The sequence below is a fragment of the Tursiops truncatus genome, chromosome 4 (assembly GCF_011762595.2).
Source record: "Tursiops truncatus isolate mTurTru1 chromosome 4, mTurTru1.mat.Y, whole genome shotgun sequence".
NCBI lineage: Eukaryota > Metazoa > Chordata > Mammalia > Artiodactyla > Delphinidae > Tursiops > Tursiops truncatus.
This window is the reverse complement of record NC_047037.1, coordinates 114,996,371-115,014,332: the sequence shown is the minus strand read 5'-3', so window position 1 is coordinate 115,014,332 and position 17,962 is coordinate 114,996,371. Positions and strand designations below refer to the sequence as shown.

General features: G+C 38.0%; 1 long non-coding RNA gene across 1 annotated transcript; it reads right to left on the bottom strand.

Moving 5' to 3' along the window:
* LOC117312179 (uncharacterized) lies at positions 1 to 11,943 on the bottom strand. Its single transcript, XR_004526435.1, has 2 exons — positions 8,383 to 11,943; positions 1 to 1,589 (listed from the first exon to the last, which is right to left on the bottom strand). It is a non-coding gene; the product is annotated as an uncharacterized lncRNA (long non-coding RNA).
* Positions 11,944 to 17,962: the final 6,019 nt, after the last annotated feature.

The window sequence follows — 17,962 nt, the reverse complement described above, 5'->3', positions numbered from 1 at the left end:
TATTATTACAATAAAAGTTTATTTAACAAATAAGCAGCAAGCTGAATGTGGCCTGTGGTTCATAGTTTACCAACCCCTGATATATATATGATACATCTCATATATATATATATCTCCCCGATTTTTTGGCAGATAGATACAGATACATTTAGAGATAGAGATAAACATGATAGATATAGAAATAAATTTCTAGTAATAAGGAGCGTCTACTTGGCTGCTGAGACTGTTTTATCTGCCACCGTGAACCAATAACCCTTAAAAGCCCTGTGCTAATCTTTTTCTTAATAACTGTGGTGTGTGTACACGTCTGTGTGTGTGTATGCATGTTAATCTAAAATCTTCTGTGATAACTAAACTTATCCTGCTACTTAAGATTGTAAGATTGATTCAAATCCCAAATCCACATCTTATGAAATATTCAAGGGGCTCCCTAAGACTTCTGGGAATACCCAGCATAGTCTTAGTCAGTGTCATCTTTACTTTCAAACTCCTACTTTAACTAAATTAGAACAAATAATTTATTGCCACTTCTCCACAACTTGTTAACTCAAACAGTGAACTCAGAGTTTTCCTTATTTTCCACACACACACACACACACACACACACACACACACACTTTACTGAAGGCCTTATCTGGCATATCTGACTTTACTGATGTTCTGGACAGATGACCTAGGTTGACCTAGACTGCAAAGTAAGAATTTGAAATTGAACATTAAACATTATCTCATGGTGCTTTCCACCAACAAAGGGTCCAGTCTCACGGCATTTTAATCAGCTCTCCCCCACACCATCCTATTCTGACACATTTTATTTTGTATTTTATATTTTATTTTACATTAACACAGTTCTGACACATTTTATTTTCCCAACTTCCTGCTAACTATTGCCCTCTAGTGGCTTCTCAAGGTGTTTCCCTAAACACAGACTTCTCACACCTAAAAAGAACTCAGGTGTCAGCTGTTCAGATCAACTCATCTTTAAACATTTTGCTTGCAATAGACCAAACCAGTATTCAGCATAGTCTTTATATAACTTTACTTTGTAACTCATTTAAGTTATTGAGTAATAATTAGGAAGATATTATTTCTCCACATAATTTGCCAAAATATGGCATCTCTGATAATAAATGATCTGTCAACGAACAATATCAAAAAAAGATATCTTCCAATAGGGTAATTCACTCGGCCACATTTCATAGTAGTTAATCTTATTTTGTGTAACACAAGAAATAATGAAAATTAGAAGGCTTAAAGGAACCATATTGACGTGTTTGTTGTTTTTGTTTTGTTTAATGGTACTGGCAACTGGATTTACTACCCATCTATAAAATTCTGTGGGCCAGAATACTATGTTTTAGTCTCAATGATCAGATCTCAGCCAAATACCTTTATAGACACTTGTGTGATTAAAAATACCTTTTGAAAGAAAGCTGTTCATTGTCACATTGTTCATTGTCCTTTGATACAACTCAGGTGGGCTCCCTGCCTGAGAGGGAATGTAGAGAGGACTCCTTATTTCTTGGAGCAGAGCTGTAACCTTGGCTTTTCTCCTGCTGGTCTTCAAAATAATCAAATATGTCAAGTATCTGCAGTTAAGACACATTATAGGCACTTGTGAACAAGAGATCAGTATTCAGGAGTAAGCTCAGAGATGGAATATGAACTCAGGTATGATTCACAGAGGTCATGATGAGATATTTTTGACAAAGAGCACAGTGAGAGAAGAGCAAAGGGTCAAGGAGATTTATTGATCAGTCCTAAGATATACTGATTGCCCTTGACTATGCACCTTTTACTAGAAGCTCAATGTCTAAAATTTCTTGAGTTAAGACTCTCAGAGTGAAGTTTGATTTTGCTTAATATTTAGTTGACTACTTATTACGCTTTACTGGATTTGGTAATTCAGACCAAAAAAAAAAAAAATCCTCCACACAGGATTAGTGGGATTAATAGCCAAACTTTGTCTTTCATTATACTTACAGAACCCCAGGGAAGTGCCAATGTTGGAACTCAAGATGAGGAGTCCTATTCTCTGGAAATAGTTTTCAGTTTGCCCTTATCGTTCTTGGGACTGGAATGATTTTCTCAGCCTTCCTTTGACATCTGCTGGGTAGGATCAGTGATTCTGTATAATGATTCTATATTCATGAGTGCTATCTATCTTTTCAGAAAGTTCTATGATTATAATAGTACAACTCTTAGACACGTAAGGTGTAATCTTTCTCTTTTCTATTTCTCATTGCAAAAATGAATTTTGTAAGTGATTTTAGGTATTGCTATCTCCATGGTAGCAAAGGGGGTGATGAATCAAAACATTCATGTTTTCTTTGCATAGAGAAAACTGGAGAATAAAGTAAGGTGTCCCTACATCATCACTGCACTCTGGGATATCCAGATAGTTACCTTAGATTATGTTAAAAAGAATTTTAATTTACTATTTGTGCTGTGTCATTGTTACATTGTAACAATCTGACTATTCTAGTTAGATAATGGGTAAACAATTTAAGGGAATGAAATACATTTCTCTTTTCCTGATTATGTTTTCTAGGGTGAAAAATATTAAAATTCATCCTTGCACTTGAATTGGAGAATTGTATAAATTATCTGTCTCAATAGATAAACACAGGCATAGAAATATGGAAAACTGAACATAGTTATAGTATAGCCTTGTACATATTAATATTGAAAGCTATTAAATTGTGCCACTGTGTTGAATGTTTTTTCATTTTCGTGCAACAGAACTTTGCTTTTGCTTTTAAGAACTGAGAAAACATCAGTCCTTTTCCACACACCCTCTCATGATTACATGTCAAATTCTTAAATTAAATATGGCATGTTAGATTTTTTTGTGGTCCAGAGGGTAAATAATATGTACTAAACATTTGTAAGATATCTAGGACATTCTTAGTTGCTTTATCCTTAACATGTGGAAAAGATTATTGTTTCCCACTCTGTGTACAAATAAACTAAGAAGAGAAATTGTACAAAGTTTTTATTGCTGCATGTTTCTATATTTGATTTGAACTGGACATAGATTTCAGATATTCAGTTTCTTGAAGAAATATTAAGGATCTGTTCTATAGGAAATTTAAGATGACTAGTACATGGTAATTTATGAAAATGTCCTAAGTAACAATATAAGTCAATTTAATTGCATATGTTCCTACAGTAAAATTGTTTTTCATGGCATCCTGACTTAAGTACCTAAGTATTAGTAAACAATGATATCTTCAGATGAATGGTAAGAACAATGAATACACAGTCCATTTGATTCAAAGTTACTATTTATCTCCCTTAGAAGCTATGGTGAAGGAACAGATGAACTTGCTTTCATGATATGACTGCCATTAAGAGAAGTAATCAAGACTAATGTGATTTTTTTTATAAGATGTTTACTCTTTCCATTTAAATTAATTGTGCCCCAGCAAGTATTTAAATGCTTTTCTTAGTAAAAGATAAAGTAAATGGCAGAAAATATCAGTAGTTTAAATTTTGAAAACATAATCAATCTTTTATACAGTATTTTTCCCCACCCGGTTGCTTTGGTTTCCTTTTTACATCTCATGAATAAAAAGCATCTAGTTAATGATCTCTTGTCTTTTGAGAAAATGGCTATAATTAATTTGCCTCACTCAACTTCTAACTCAGATAACCGATTCTAGAAACAGAAGAAAATAAAAACTCACAACAGTCATGGTAGTAAACCTAACTGAATTTGGGAACATTTTCTACAAACTGCCAGGATGATAGAAATGAGAAACCAATTAGCTCAGTGATGGGAAGCAGTAAGCCATTCTCTCTGCATCCTCTGCCATTTTCTTCCTGTTTCAGAACCTGAAGATCTTTATCAAATAGAAAAATTTACAGCTATTCTTCTACTTCCTAGATGCTACCTTATGATGTCAATGTCTACAACCCAACTCAACTTTTTCTACATCTAATTAGAGACCAAAATTTCTGTAATACTAGTCGGATAGAACCAGGGGCCACCCAAAATTGAGACTGATGGTGGCAGCTTACTATCTTCTGCAAGATGTAATGCACACAAATAAGTATTAGAAAGAGGGATGGGGTCGGGAAGACCTCCGGTCATGGTACATACTGAAGGTTCTACAGATCCATGTGCATTATTCGTTCAGAACATTAAAAACCCAGGTGGTGAGTATAGAAAGGGCTCATTTCATTCCTGCAGGATCCAAATAGATAAAAGCCTTCTAAGTAATGAAAGAGCATATGAAATCAGCACATGCTCCTGAAACAGTGTTCTGGATAAAGTCCCAATAAAAGAATGGGACTTGCACCCAAGTTGGATCACAATGGACATAAACTCATTCCTCGGTCCTTGTGATGTGGTAATCACTGTGCCTGGCAAGAGTTCTCCTTATTTAGGACTAGTACATTTTTAAAAGAGGGAAATTAAAATGTATGATAAAGCAACAGAAAAGAAGTCTTTGTGAAATTTCAGAGAAAGAGGAGACTCCAAAAACGATTTACTTTAAGACATATAACGATCAGCATGTTAATTCTCCTCAGGACACAAGGTGTTTCCACATTAATTAAGCATGGCAGAAGACCACAAAGAAAGAGCAGGTTGGCATGAAGGTGAGTTAGACATGATAAAAAGGAGATGGGTGAGAAAAAGAGGGACTTAATATATTCCATAAATGAAAAAAGCCAAATTGGAAGAAGAGTACAGCATATTCCAGGTAAAGTCAATGATAATAAATTCGCACCTTAAGATATCCTGTGAAAGAAAAGGAATTAACACCTTGAACATACCTTCATATTTTAAGAAACAGAATGGTAAATAGAAAAATTCTAGAAGTATCAAGGCAGGATAACTAAGTTGCTTACAAAGAATGAAAGAATATTTTTACCGGTCTCTGAGTTCATCTTTGGAAAGTTTTTTTCCCATATTCATTGGCAATTTACTTTTCTTGTTTTGTGAATCACTGGTTAATATTATTTACTATTTTTAAAACTAAAAGATTTTAGTTTCACAACTGATTCATAAATGTTGGTTCTTATTGTAAAACTCAAACACTGTAGAAGTATAAAGGAAAAAATAAAAGTCTCTTGTATCTCTCAACCTTCATCATAACTCCTCTGAGCAAATCTGGCCACTTTCAACTAATGCAATAGGAGGACTAAAAGAGCTCATCCTTCTCAATCTATTAACTCCTAGAAATGTATGTCATTAAATAAAGTCATTAACAATCAGCAGTTTATACAGAGATGTGTAGTATAGCATTATCTATGTTAGTGAAAAACTTTTCAAATTCCTAACAATAAAGTAATGAAGCAATACTATGAAATGTGAGTTTCTCTAGTCTGTATTAGCTCAGGGTTTAAAATGTGATCATATGAGCTCTAGTCTCTATCTTGCTCTTGCCCACACCTGTTAATGGAGAGACAGGAGTTGGTCTGTGAAGAGCAGAATTCTTGAAGTTGAAATATGGAGTGGTTACATTTTTTGGTAATGAGTCAAAATCTAAGATATGACCACAGGAGTGAGTGTATGAGGTAGGGCAAGAGTTGAGATCCTTAGAGGAGAGTTCAGGAAACTAAGGAACCAGGGCTTTGGAAGGATCAGCTAGGTGTACATTGAAATCACTGAGAATTTTGGCAGGAACAGCATTGAAGAGATGGACAGTAAGCCAGGAGTGAAGTTGGACAGGAATAAAGACGCAGATGTAGAGAATGGACTTGAGGACACGGGGAGGGGGAAGGGTAAGCTGGGACGAAGTGAGAGATTAGCACTTACATATATACACTACCAAATGTAAAATAGATAGCTGGTGGGAAGCAGCTGCACTGCACAGGGAGATCAGCTCGGTGCTTTGTGACCACCTAGAGGGGTGGGATAGGGAGGGTGGGAGGGAGGGAGACGCTAGAGGGAGGGGATATGGGGATATATGTTTATATATAGCTGATTCACTCTGTTATAAAGCAGAAACTAACACACCATTGTAAAGCAATTATACGCCAATAAAGATGTTAAAAAAAAAAAGTGAGAGCACTGCAAATCATGCAATGAGAAGGCATGGCTGGTGATGTATCGCGATAGAGGGAAGAAGGGAGAGTGATCTTGAAGTGGCAATGCTGAGCAAACAGCCAGCCACCCCTCCTCCAGGCTGAGCAGTGTTCAGTGGATGCCTCCACCAGAGAGGGCTGCAAGGGAGCCAGTGTCCTCAGAGGAGAACTTAGTTTCAGTTCAAGCAGGTAGTTAAGGGAACAGGTTAAGGATACAGGAGGTTTTTCTACCGAATGACTATGAGTTCTAAAAGCACAGCAGGAAGGTTCAGGGAGTGAGAAGGAGAGGAACGTGAATAAGAGGAGGGATGTTCAGACGCCTCATGGTCCCTATAGTCTGGGAGAGGAGGGATGACCTGATGTGTTTTTTTGTAGCAACTGAAAGAAATCCAGATGGATACCATAATAAGAATCGTCTTAATGGGCTCAGGGGAAATGGTGATGGAGGATCTGTGAGCACCAGGGTTGGTGGCAGGGAGAGAGAGAGTGATGAGGCTCTCGCCAGAGCATCACAGATATGGAGCCCTCCTTTATTCTCACTGAGGAGGCCAGAGGAGGGGACATCTTGCCAGTATACAGTGTCCCTTTGGATGGAACCCCCAATAATCCAGTCTACTGAGGGATCTAGAACTCTGATTTAACAATAAAAGAGCTATAGATTCCAGATTCTTATTTATAGAATACCTTATACTCTATACTTTCTTATACCTAGATTCTTATTTAATAGTTCTAGGAAATACTGGGGGGCCTAATACCACTTAGATGTTTAGAGTTAGGAAGCCTGAGAATGACACGGCTGGATCTGCTGTGAAGCCTGAGAATGACACGGCTGGTCACTGTGAAGAAACAGGGTGGATTTGGAAAGAAGATGGGAAGAGACTATTTTGTCTCCTTGAATGAAATGTAAAGAAACGAAAGGCATTTAGTGACATAAACAGAGCTTTTGTAATCTACTTGAGCTGAGAAGATTAAACTGGGTTTGAAGCTTTCTAGGTTATGTGGCTTTGTGGTAGCCACAGTTTAGGTGTGACAAAGGAAGTCCGAGAGACAGTTACACAGATGCCAGCTCAGAGAGGAACCAAAAGCCAAAAATAAGCAGAATATGCAAATTCTTAGAATAGTTTTAATGCAAGTTCTTTCCCAAGACTTTTTAAGACCAGGTTTTAAAATATCTGTTTATGGGGCTTCCCTGGTGGCGCACTGGTTGAGAGTCCGCCTGCCAATGCAGGGGACACGGGTTCGTGCCCCGGTCCGGGAAGATCCCACATGCCACAGAGCCATGGCTGTAAGCCATGGCTGCTGAGCCTGCGCGTCTGGAGCCTGTGCTCTGCAACGGGAGAGGCCACAACAGTGACAGGCCCGCCTACCGCAAAAAAAAAAAAAAAAAAAAATCTGTTTATGGATACAGCATATGATTAAATTGGATTTTTTATGGTTAAAATGAAATGAGCAGTAAAAATTTTACAGATTACTCTCAGGATTAAAGCTCTGTAATTTTACTCACTCTCTAACCATAAGGAGGGAGAGGTGTCACGCTGATCTAAACTTCCCCGTTAACAAATATGCTGAAAAAAGATTAAAGGCAGGCTGACTTGCAGAAATGCATTTAAATTGTTCAGCGAGCATATGGAAAGTTATTTGCGTTGGTTAATGGAAGATGACACACACACACAAAAAAATCAGTTCTTTCCTTTCCATCTCACTGGTATTTAAAAGCAAATAAAACCAATCTGATTGCATTAAAATTCTGAAAGTTGGGCTTGGCAGAAATACTTTAGAGAGGAATGAGGAAATATCCCTCTACATCTCTGCCTGAATTCCAAAGATGTCTGAAGAAAAAGGAGTGGCAGATGGAGGCCAAAACATAACACTTTTTATTAATAAAGCTTGGTGGGAAGATGCAGTGGAGAATTAGATCCAAATGGTCCCAATAATCGGACTCTAAAGTCCAAAAAGTTTACTAACGTAGTAAAGGTTGTGTTGGTAAAATCTCTGGTATGAGGAACAGAGAATTACTACACCTTGAGGCCAAGTGACCACTAAGGAGACCAAGGGGAAGAGCAGTGCTTTTTTTTTCCATTTTAAAATGATACGAGTTTTTTTTCCATATCCCAGCTGCTGTACATTGAGATGTCTCACACTGAATGTCATTCCAGTTATCTATGGCAGAGCAATAAACTACCCCAAAACTAAGTGGCTAAAAGCAAAACATTTTGTTATATTTCATGATTCTGTGGGTCAGAAATCAAAACAGGGCTCAGCTATAAAATTCTTCTGGCTCCCCAGGGTCATTTGGGGGTATTCAGCTGATGGGCTGATACAGAAGTCCAAAATGGATTCACTCACATGCCTGCCTTAGCACAGATTGATGGAAGACTGGGTTCAACTCTGCTCTTCTATCTCTCCATGCAGTCTCAGGACCTCTCCACATGGTTCCTCCAGCTGAACTTCTTACATGGAGACTCAAGACTCCAAAGGTGAATATTCGAGATACAAGAAATGGAAATGTTAGTCTGTTAAGAGTTGGACCCAGAATCTAGCATCTCATCATTTTAGCCACATTCTATTTGCAAAGAAGTCAAAGAGTCCACTCAGATTCAATCAGCGTGGTAGCTTGCCTGCCCTTTGACTACACAGAAAATACATTCAACCCTTCCCATGACCCCTCTGAGTTCTCACTGCACTACAGCAACACGCTTAGGCCAGGTGCCAGGTGTGGACGAGCCTCCTTGCTCTTGGGGCTTGATTCCTCTCTATCTGATGAGCTATGAACTAAAGAGACACGTTTTCCTACCACCACACAATGGTGAGATAAAATAAAAGCAGTAGGAAACTCAGTTCAAATAAGGAGGGAATGAGAGGTACAGCGATTACTGAAATCTAGGGTCAGGGACAGTTTTGCTCCCTGGGAATGATTCACCTCTGCTCTTGGCATTGCCTTTTAGCTCTTGGTTCTGGTTTTTTAGGTCCTTACCTATATGCACTGATCAATTTTTTTTTTAACCAAGTGACCTCCTCAGCCTGCTTTCTGTCCATAGCAGGTTGGGGAGGTCCAAAGACTCCTTTGTATTTTACTTTTAAAATCCATGCCATTAGCATAAACCACTCACAATTTTTTTTTTTTTTTTTAACTGAGACAGGCCCTTTTCTACCTCAGGCAGAGAGTAAGGCTGCTGTGGGGCACCATCTATAAGATCCTTTAGAGTCCTAGGAGTCATGCGATTACATTTTTTGAGGTCTCAGCAAGGGGATTTAGAGCAGCCACACATTTACAGTCTTTACTGTGAGTTTCTTTCAGTGCATTGGATTTTATATTTGCTGAGGCTATTTCTTTCTTTGAGAATTTTTTTGGGAATAACTAGGGACGAAAAACCATTTTATTTTCAAACCTGACAATCCCTGGATTCTTTGTATTTCCTCTAAATTCTTAAAGTCTAAGTGAAAATGGTACAATTCTTTCTTTAGTTTCTCTTTCTTTTCCCATCCCCCTTTCATTTTGTATTTAATCATAGAAAGAAGTCTGTTGGAATTTTCCACGTTCTGTCTATAAATTTCTCCAGCTAGATCAGCGAGTTCATTAAATATTTATTTTCCACATTATGACTGGGAGCTATGTTACCAAACTTTCCAATAAAAATTTTCTTACTGTTTTTCAAATTTTCACTGTCTTCTGTAGACTCTTCAACTTTAACGAATCATCTTGGGAAGACCCTTCCAGCTTCGGCCAGCTGCCCTCTTCCTGCCATGCTGTCCCAAAGCCAGGGGCAGTTGTTTTAGGTTTTTGTTATGACAGCATTTCTATTTCAGGCACCAGATTTTGTAGGATGCAACCAAGGAAGAAGAACTACTATGAGTGATAAGGAATGGGGATTTATTCTAGGGATTAAAACTTGCACCATCATTGAACCTGGTGGAGAAGTCTTGGAAGAGTGTTACCTCTGCATCCAGTAGCCAGCCTGAAGTTGCTATAGATCATTACGGCCAGAAGTAGAGAAAAAAAAAGGGGGGATGTGAAAGTGGGGTGATCAAGGACAAACTGGAACCTATGTTTATTTCTTAGAATTTCCAACCAGGATGATGTGAGTGACTGCAGAAGCAGCTGACGCTTCACACAGAACTAAACACACGCCTGCCCCAGGACTCAGAAAAACTGAACAAGGAGACCCCTGGGATATTGAGGAGCTGTGGGCTTGAACGTGAACCTGCAGAACAGTAACAGTGTGGCAGTGGGCTGCAACAGTGTCTGATGTCCCACATGCAACTTCAAAGCCTAATTGTTGCTGCTTCCATATTTCCTTCCAGATACAGTTTTCCATATGCCTAACCTGACTGGAATTACAGAGACAAGAATTCTGGGAAATGTAGTTCCAGTTCAGCTAAATTGACACAGGACAATTTCACTGAAAATAGGTATAAGTCCTTCAAGGTGAGTTCATTCCCACCAAGTCTCTGATGTACCTCAACTTTGAAAGAGTTCAAGAGTTAATAGGAAGCTCATAAATATCCCAGCACTGACCAAACCCTACGCAAATTTAGAAAAAAGCCAATTCCTAGCCATGAGGACTATTATTATAGAACTCAATATTTAGCATTGCCAAAGTCTATTGCAAGAGACTTAGCTGTAAATGAGTAGCGATGGGTAGATGGGACGATGGGTAGGGCATCCTGGTTTCAGCTCTGACAGAATGCTAGTGCTATCCATTTAATACCAGATAGTCGATGCTCACCGTATAGATACATAAATTGTAAACCTTAACTCATTCCTGTAGGAGGGTTATTTTGATACAAGCATTTACCACATTTCTGGGTAAAGTCCACAAAGACATACCCCTTTTTTTTCCAAAGTGGCAATCAAAACATTGCTAATGTCTTAGAAAGTGTGGACATTTGCAAAGTTGAAAGCTTTTCTTTGCAATCTGGAAAACCCTCTTCATTTTCACTTCCTTGCTCTTTATTGCTGTATTAAAGGGGAGCTTTGTCAGGTAATGTGGACTCCACACGTGGGAAGGTATTTTTAGCCTTGTTGCTTCTACCATTTGTTGTAGAATTGCTTAGATCTACAAAGTCTTCCTGCTTTCACATTTGTTTCAGCTAGAGAAAACTTCCTCTGAAGATTTCTCAGTTGAAGCTGCTGTTGATATTTCTGGTGTTCATGTACCTAACAGCCCAGAGAGAACAGATAACTCTGTCAGTCTCTCCTCCACTTCTGAATTCCATAACTTTCATGTACATGTTCATTTAAGACAGAATATTTGCATGTCCACCTGTAATAACTACACCACCCTGTTATAACTCTAGTACTTCCTGCTCTTGAGCCGGAGGTCATGTTATATGAATTCCAGATTAGCCTTTTCCTGGTTTCTGGATGCTAAAAGGCTATACCATTGAAGGTCTCTCTGTGGGGAAAAACTTGTCTTACATAGATATAAATATTCAAGGACTTGGGGATGTTTAGTCCTTTGAAAGTATTATGTGTCAATACCACTGGAACTAGGGTTGGCACATTTTTATAATAGGAAGAGAACTTGAAGAAAAAAAGTTTCATGTTACAAGAGCTACCAATTGAACAAAGAAGAGAGAAGAAAAAATAAAGCAATATTAGATTGCTCACTTTCCCTTATAATTTATTTCTAATGACACAGTCATATAAACGTTCAAAAATATTGATTTTGTTTTATCCTTTTCACCCTGAATAGAGACTACTTAAAACTGGAATGACTGATAAAATGTAAATTACATTGACACAAGAGGGCAGCCTTCTCATATATATTTTCAAAATAAGTTGCCAGGACTTCAAAAAATTCTGTAGATATTTTAACTCACATTAGAAAAGAAGGAAAAAAGGAATCCTAAGCAAAATTAACCCTTCAAGGTGATTATTTTGCTAGGTTCCTTATTTAATTACTGGTAAATAGTTCTTGAATTTAAACTATCTTACATCAATAAGATTAAATAAGCAGGAAAACAAATTTTAACTGCAATAAAATTGCACTGATTTTAATGTTTTATGGAGATACAAAAGCCTGTGAAGATTATATTCTGAAGCTAGAGTAATTAAAACAATGTAGTATTTTTTTAAAGCCAAATACTTCAATGGAATATAGTAAAAAGCACAGAAACACGAACAAGTAAGAATTTATTATGTAACAGAGGAGTCATTTTTAACTAACTATTTGGAGAATAAATAGGTTAGATCTTTAACTTATACCACACAACAATATTAATTCTAGATAGATTATATTATATATTTGAATGCTAAATATGAAATAACATGCCAGAGGTAAAGCTAGAAAATGTCACATAATTTAATAATGAAAAAGCCTTCCTAAGAATGACACCCAAAGAAGGTACCTACCACAAAGGAAAAGAATGACAGACTTGAGAACAAATTGTAAATTCTTCAGTTCAAAGGTCCCCAAACAAGATTTGACAAACAGGGAAAGTACATTTGTAACAACTATGAATGCAATGGTTAGTATTCCTTTCATAAAGGACTCACTTAAAATAACTAAGAAAATTAAGAAAAATATGAGTCCCCACTAGACAAAATGGACAAAGAACTTCATTTACACAGAGCAGGAAGTGATCAATAATTAAAATAAAATATTCTCCCTCTTTTTCCTCATAAATTTCATTTATAATAAAGTAACAACAACAACAAGATAACATACTTGGCTTATTAGAGACTGGCAATTATAAAAGAAATTAAATATCTAGTGAGAGTAAGATTGTTGGAAAATGAGCTACCTTACATTGTCATGGATGAATGTTTGTGTTCCTCTAGAATTCATATGTTGAAACCATATCTCTTAATGTCATGGTGTTAGGAGGTGGAACCTTTGGGAAGTAATTAGGACTAGATGAGGTCATGAGGGTGGAACCCTCCTGAATGGGATTAGTGCCCTTATAAGAGTCATGGGAAAGCTTGCCTCACCTCTCTGCTCTCTGCCATGTGAGGAAACAATGAGAAGGTCACTGCCTACAACCTGGAAGAGAGTTCTCACTAGAGAACACCCTGGATGTCCATCCTCCAGAACTATGAGAAATAAATTTTATTTATTTATAAGACACCCAGTCTATGGTAATTTGACATAGCAGCTAGAAGTGACTAATACTGCTGATAGAAACATAGATTACCATAATCTTTCTAAAGAGAAAACCAAAATAAGAAGAGTTAAGCCACTTACCCTAAGTAACAGATTGGATTTTGACACAGAGATCACTACCAGCTTGACCTATGATCCTTATTTTACAATAAATGCTTGGATTTAAGGAGTATATTATTTAGAATCTAAATCAAAGACCTAAGCAAAGAGAGGAAATTTATTGTAAAACTACAGATTCTTAGGTAGATTATTTGAACCACGGTCCCAAATGCCTTTATTACTCTCTTTTGTTTCTCTGCATATCTATGTTATTCTCTTCTGTAAAGGACTTTATCTGTTTTCCTTACACACAAGATGAAAACTGCTACAGACATCTCCTGAATTTACATTTTCTGAATACAGCCATTCCTTCTCTTTCCCTTTCGTCTTTTCCAGAGGAAGAGACCATGATTGAGCCATCCTGGATTGGGTGCCAATTCTGATCAAGTCGTTTTGGCCAGAAGTTGAAGGCACCAAGAGGCTTTGATTGGCTAGGCTTGGGTTTTGTACATTTAGCTGCTTCAAACATTCATGACTAAGGAACCAGTGTCCTTTGGCTGCTATAGTGTGGATAATGGTGGTAAGGAATTGGTATTTCAATGAGATTATTTAAAGTGGGTCAATTCGCAATAGGTGTGCAGATATAATCAGGTTTCTGAACTTTGAAATGGAGGAACAGACTCTTCATAGACTGCTCTTTGTATTAAATTTAACAATTCCACCTTGTAAGTCCTCTTGTCAGGGAGCTGGCTACTCTCTCCAGACAAAAATCCTGCTTTATATTGTACCTTTCTTTCAAATTTCGGTACAGTCAATATGCCTCAAGTTTAGGTTTCTTTAAGCAAGTGACATAAAAACTAACCAAGCAAAAATTAAAAGTGAAGTATGTCGTTTCATCGTCATTCATCTTTGTAGGTGTTGTCTTGCATTTAAAAATTCTTTTAATTTCTGTTTTTTGTTTGATTTTTTTGATACCGATAACTCTTAAACACAGACACCCATCCACACACGCACACACACACACACATACACAAACACACACACATTCCACTTGCTCTTTTAAAATTTCTCATGTTTTTTCTCAGTGGTGAATGTTATGTGGAGAAAAAAGAATTGCAACTTCAGGAAATATGGGATTAAAATAGGAAAATTAGGGAAACAAAGAATGTAAAAGCAGTTTTGTCATAAAATGATTCTCTTCCAAAGAATATTTGCAGGAAAGCCTCCATTTAATTTACCCAAAGCAACCTTAATAGATTTGAAATTTATACTAAGTTAAGGCAGAGTCTTTACACAGAGCCTCATTTTTAGTCACACTGACCATTAGGTCCAGGTTTGTATCTAGGAGAAGTGACAATGAAATCAATTCTAGAAAGAGGTAATTATGATAGCTGTTAACAAATTTCCATTTAAAAGCACCAATCAGGGCTTCCCTGGTGGCACAGTGGTTGAGAGTCCGCCTGCCGATGCAAGAGATACGGGTTAGTGCCCGGTCCGGGAAGATCCCACATGCCGCGGAGCGGCTGGGCCCGTGAGCCATGGCCGCTGAGCCTGCGCGTCCGGAGCCTGTGCTCCGCAACGGGAGAGGCCACAACAGTGAGAGGCCCGCGTACCAAAAAAAAAAAAAAAAAAAAAAAAAAGCACCAATCAGTTATTCTGGATCTGCCAGTAAATCTTTAGTACCAATAGTGTGGTAGTATATTTAGAGCCCTGGAACAGGTCCCATGACACTTATATCCTAGCTTTTTTCTCTGCTGAAAAAAGATGTGCATTTTTGGGCAATTAAACTTCAGCTTCCTCATTTACAGGTGTTTTTCTCAGGACTAATGTCTGGCACACAGCAGCCTGAATAAGTAATAGTTATTCAGATTATTAGCTTCTTACAGCTTCAGTCCCTTATTCCTTCATTCATTAATCATTCACCCATTCATTTATTCATACTCCCCAAATCAAGTAATGAACATCTGTACTAAACAAAGTTTGACTGATGTTCTATTCTGCTATCGCCTGAAGATTTAGTTCTTTGAAGCAGTTCAGTGAACTCATCTTCAATGTTCTTCAGAAAAGTACATTATGGTAAACTGCACAATTCTTTCATAAGGTTCCCAATTACTTCTGTGGTACAGTGGACCAGAATGATTGTCTTAGTCCTACTTTAATGGGGGAAGAGGAGGGAAGAAACTGCTGCATGGGCAGCTGGATAAACTGTGGGCAGAAGCTGGAGGTGGTACCAATTTGTGATAAAGACAGATCTGAGACTTTCATCAAAGTAATAGCATGTAACTGCCTCTCTCCTATGTTCACATACAACCCACAGGCTGACATTTGGAATTTCTTATCTTCTTGTTTCCTGGGTATGATGTTTATTTTAATCAGATTCTATCTTTGTGCACATATTCTGAGTTAGGGCAAGTTGGGGCAAATGACTGGTCTGATCTGCCATCCAAAATCTGGTTGTATGGCCCTGAGCTTTGCTACTACCTAGGGATAATGTTTTAAGCCCAGGCGATTTTAATTCAATTTTAAAGCAATATGATTATTTAAGAATCTCTGGTTAAAAAAAGATGACAGTTTTTCAGACCAAGTGTTGTACAGACATTTGAACAATTAAAAAATGTCTGGCCATGCATACAGAGGCATGTGTTAGTTGAGCCCAAAACACCTTAGCTCATAATAAACAGAATTTAAGGGTTACTGAATTTTGCCACTTAAGAAAGACTAATTTTTTTTTCAAAATGTAGTATCAGGTTCCTTACATAAATATAAACAGACAAGTGAATTTGCTAATAAAGGGACCAACCACCCACCAGAATGGTATAAGGATTACTTTAAACTAAAAACATCTGAACAAACAGCAGCCTCAGAAAGAAACCTTATCTAAACTTCCCGTTACTGACTTAAGCAGAGCCATGATCCCCTCTCTGAAGGAGTTTCCTGTTTGGGAGAAGACTGATCCTTAGCACTGGGATGTGGGAGTTCAACTGCCATAAACTCTGCTTAGGGGGAGGTTCCAGCTCAGAAGGAGGTTGCCCCCAGCACCTGGATGAAAAATTGTGTAAACAAGCCTGATAAAAACTTCTATACTTTTCCACTGAAGCTCTAAAACACCCCTCCCCTTTTGTTAAACTGGTGTATAAACCATGACCTCTGGCAATTTGGGGAGCCCCTCCTTATAGTGTTCCCTCATGCATGTGGATTAAACTGTCCTCCTATGTGATGGTTAATTTTATGTGTCAACTTGACTGGGCCACAGGGTGCCCAGATATTTTGTCAAACATTATTCTGGGTATTTCTGGGAGGGTGTTTTTGGATGAGTCTAATATTTAAATTGATTGAGTAAAGCAGATTGCTCTCCCTAATGTAGGTTGTCCTCATCCAATCTGTTACAGTCCTGAGTAGAACAAAAGGTTGACTTCTCCCTGAATAAGCGGGAATTCTTCCTGCCTGGCAGCTTTGAAGCTGGGACCTTGGTTTTTTAATGTCCTTCAGACTGGAAGCACACCATTGGCTCTCCTGACTCTCAGGCATTGAGTTGGGCTGGAACTACATCACTGGCTCCGCTGAACCTCCAGCTTGCCTACTGCAGATCTTGTCAGCCTCCATATCATGTGAGACAATCCCTTACAATCAATCAATCAACCAACCAACCAATCCTATTGGCTCTGTTTCTCTAGAAAACTCCAATACATCTTGTTGATCTGTATGTTGTTAATTAATTCACAGGTCCCCACCCACTTGGACATAAGTTGATAGGGGAACTGTTTTCTCCCAACAGTTCTGATAATGAGGATGGGGTATTCCAGGCTCCCCACTCACTCTGGAGCCTAAAGTTGAGTTTTTTGTTTTGTTTTTTTAATTGGGGTATAGCTGTTTTACAATGTTGTGTTAGTTTCTACTTACAGCGAAATGAATCAGCCATATGTATACATATATCCCTCTTTTTGTTGGATTTCCTTCTCATTTAGGTCAGCACAGAGCACTATGTAGAGTTCCCTGTGCTGTACAGCAGGTTCTCATTAGTTATCTGTTTTATACATATTAGTGTATATGTGTCAATCCCAATCTCCCCATTTATCCCTCTCCCCCTTTCCCCCCTTGGTGTCCATTCATTTGTCCTCTATGTCTGTGTCTCTATTTCTGCCTTGCAAACAGGTTCATCTGTACCATCTGTACCAGATTCCACATATATGCGTTAATATACGATATTTGTCTTTCTCCTTCTGACTTAACTTCACTCTGTATGACAGTCTCTAGCTCCATTTCTATGTGGACCATTTTTGAAATCTTTATTGAATTTGTTACAATATTGCTTCTGTTTTATGTTTTGGTTTTTTGGCCACGAGGTATGTGGGATCTTAGCTCCCTGACCAGGGATCGAACCCACACCCCCTGCATTGGAAGGCAAAGTCTGAACCACTGGACCGCCAGGGAAGTCCCTGCAGTTGAGATTTTGAAACCTCCAACCAAGCCAGAGAAAGTAAGCTTTCTTACCAGTCAGACTCTTGGGTCTCTGCTAAGTGTCCAATTAAGTGAGGCCAATAAGAAATTTCCCTTGACTTTTAAAAAGGGAAATATCCATAATTTAGATTTACAAGAAAAAAACTTTTTGGCTAGAACTAGTTCTCTGGGTATTGTGATTCTTGGTTTGGATTAGTCTTTCCCAGGGATAATCATTGTGTCCATTTGTCGTTGTCTTGTGTGCTACTGTTTTGCATTGTGCCGTCTAAAAGTGTTTTTCATAAGAATGAGAATCATAGGGTAGAATACAGGCATAGGTTTTA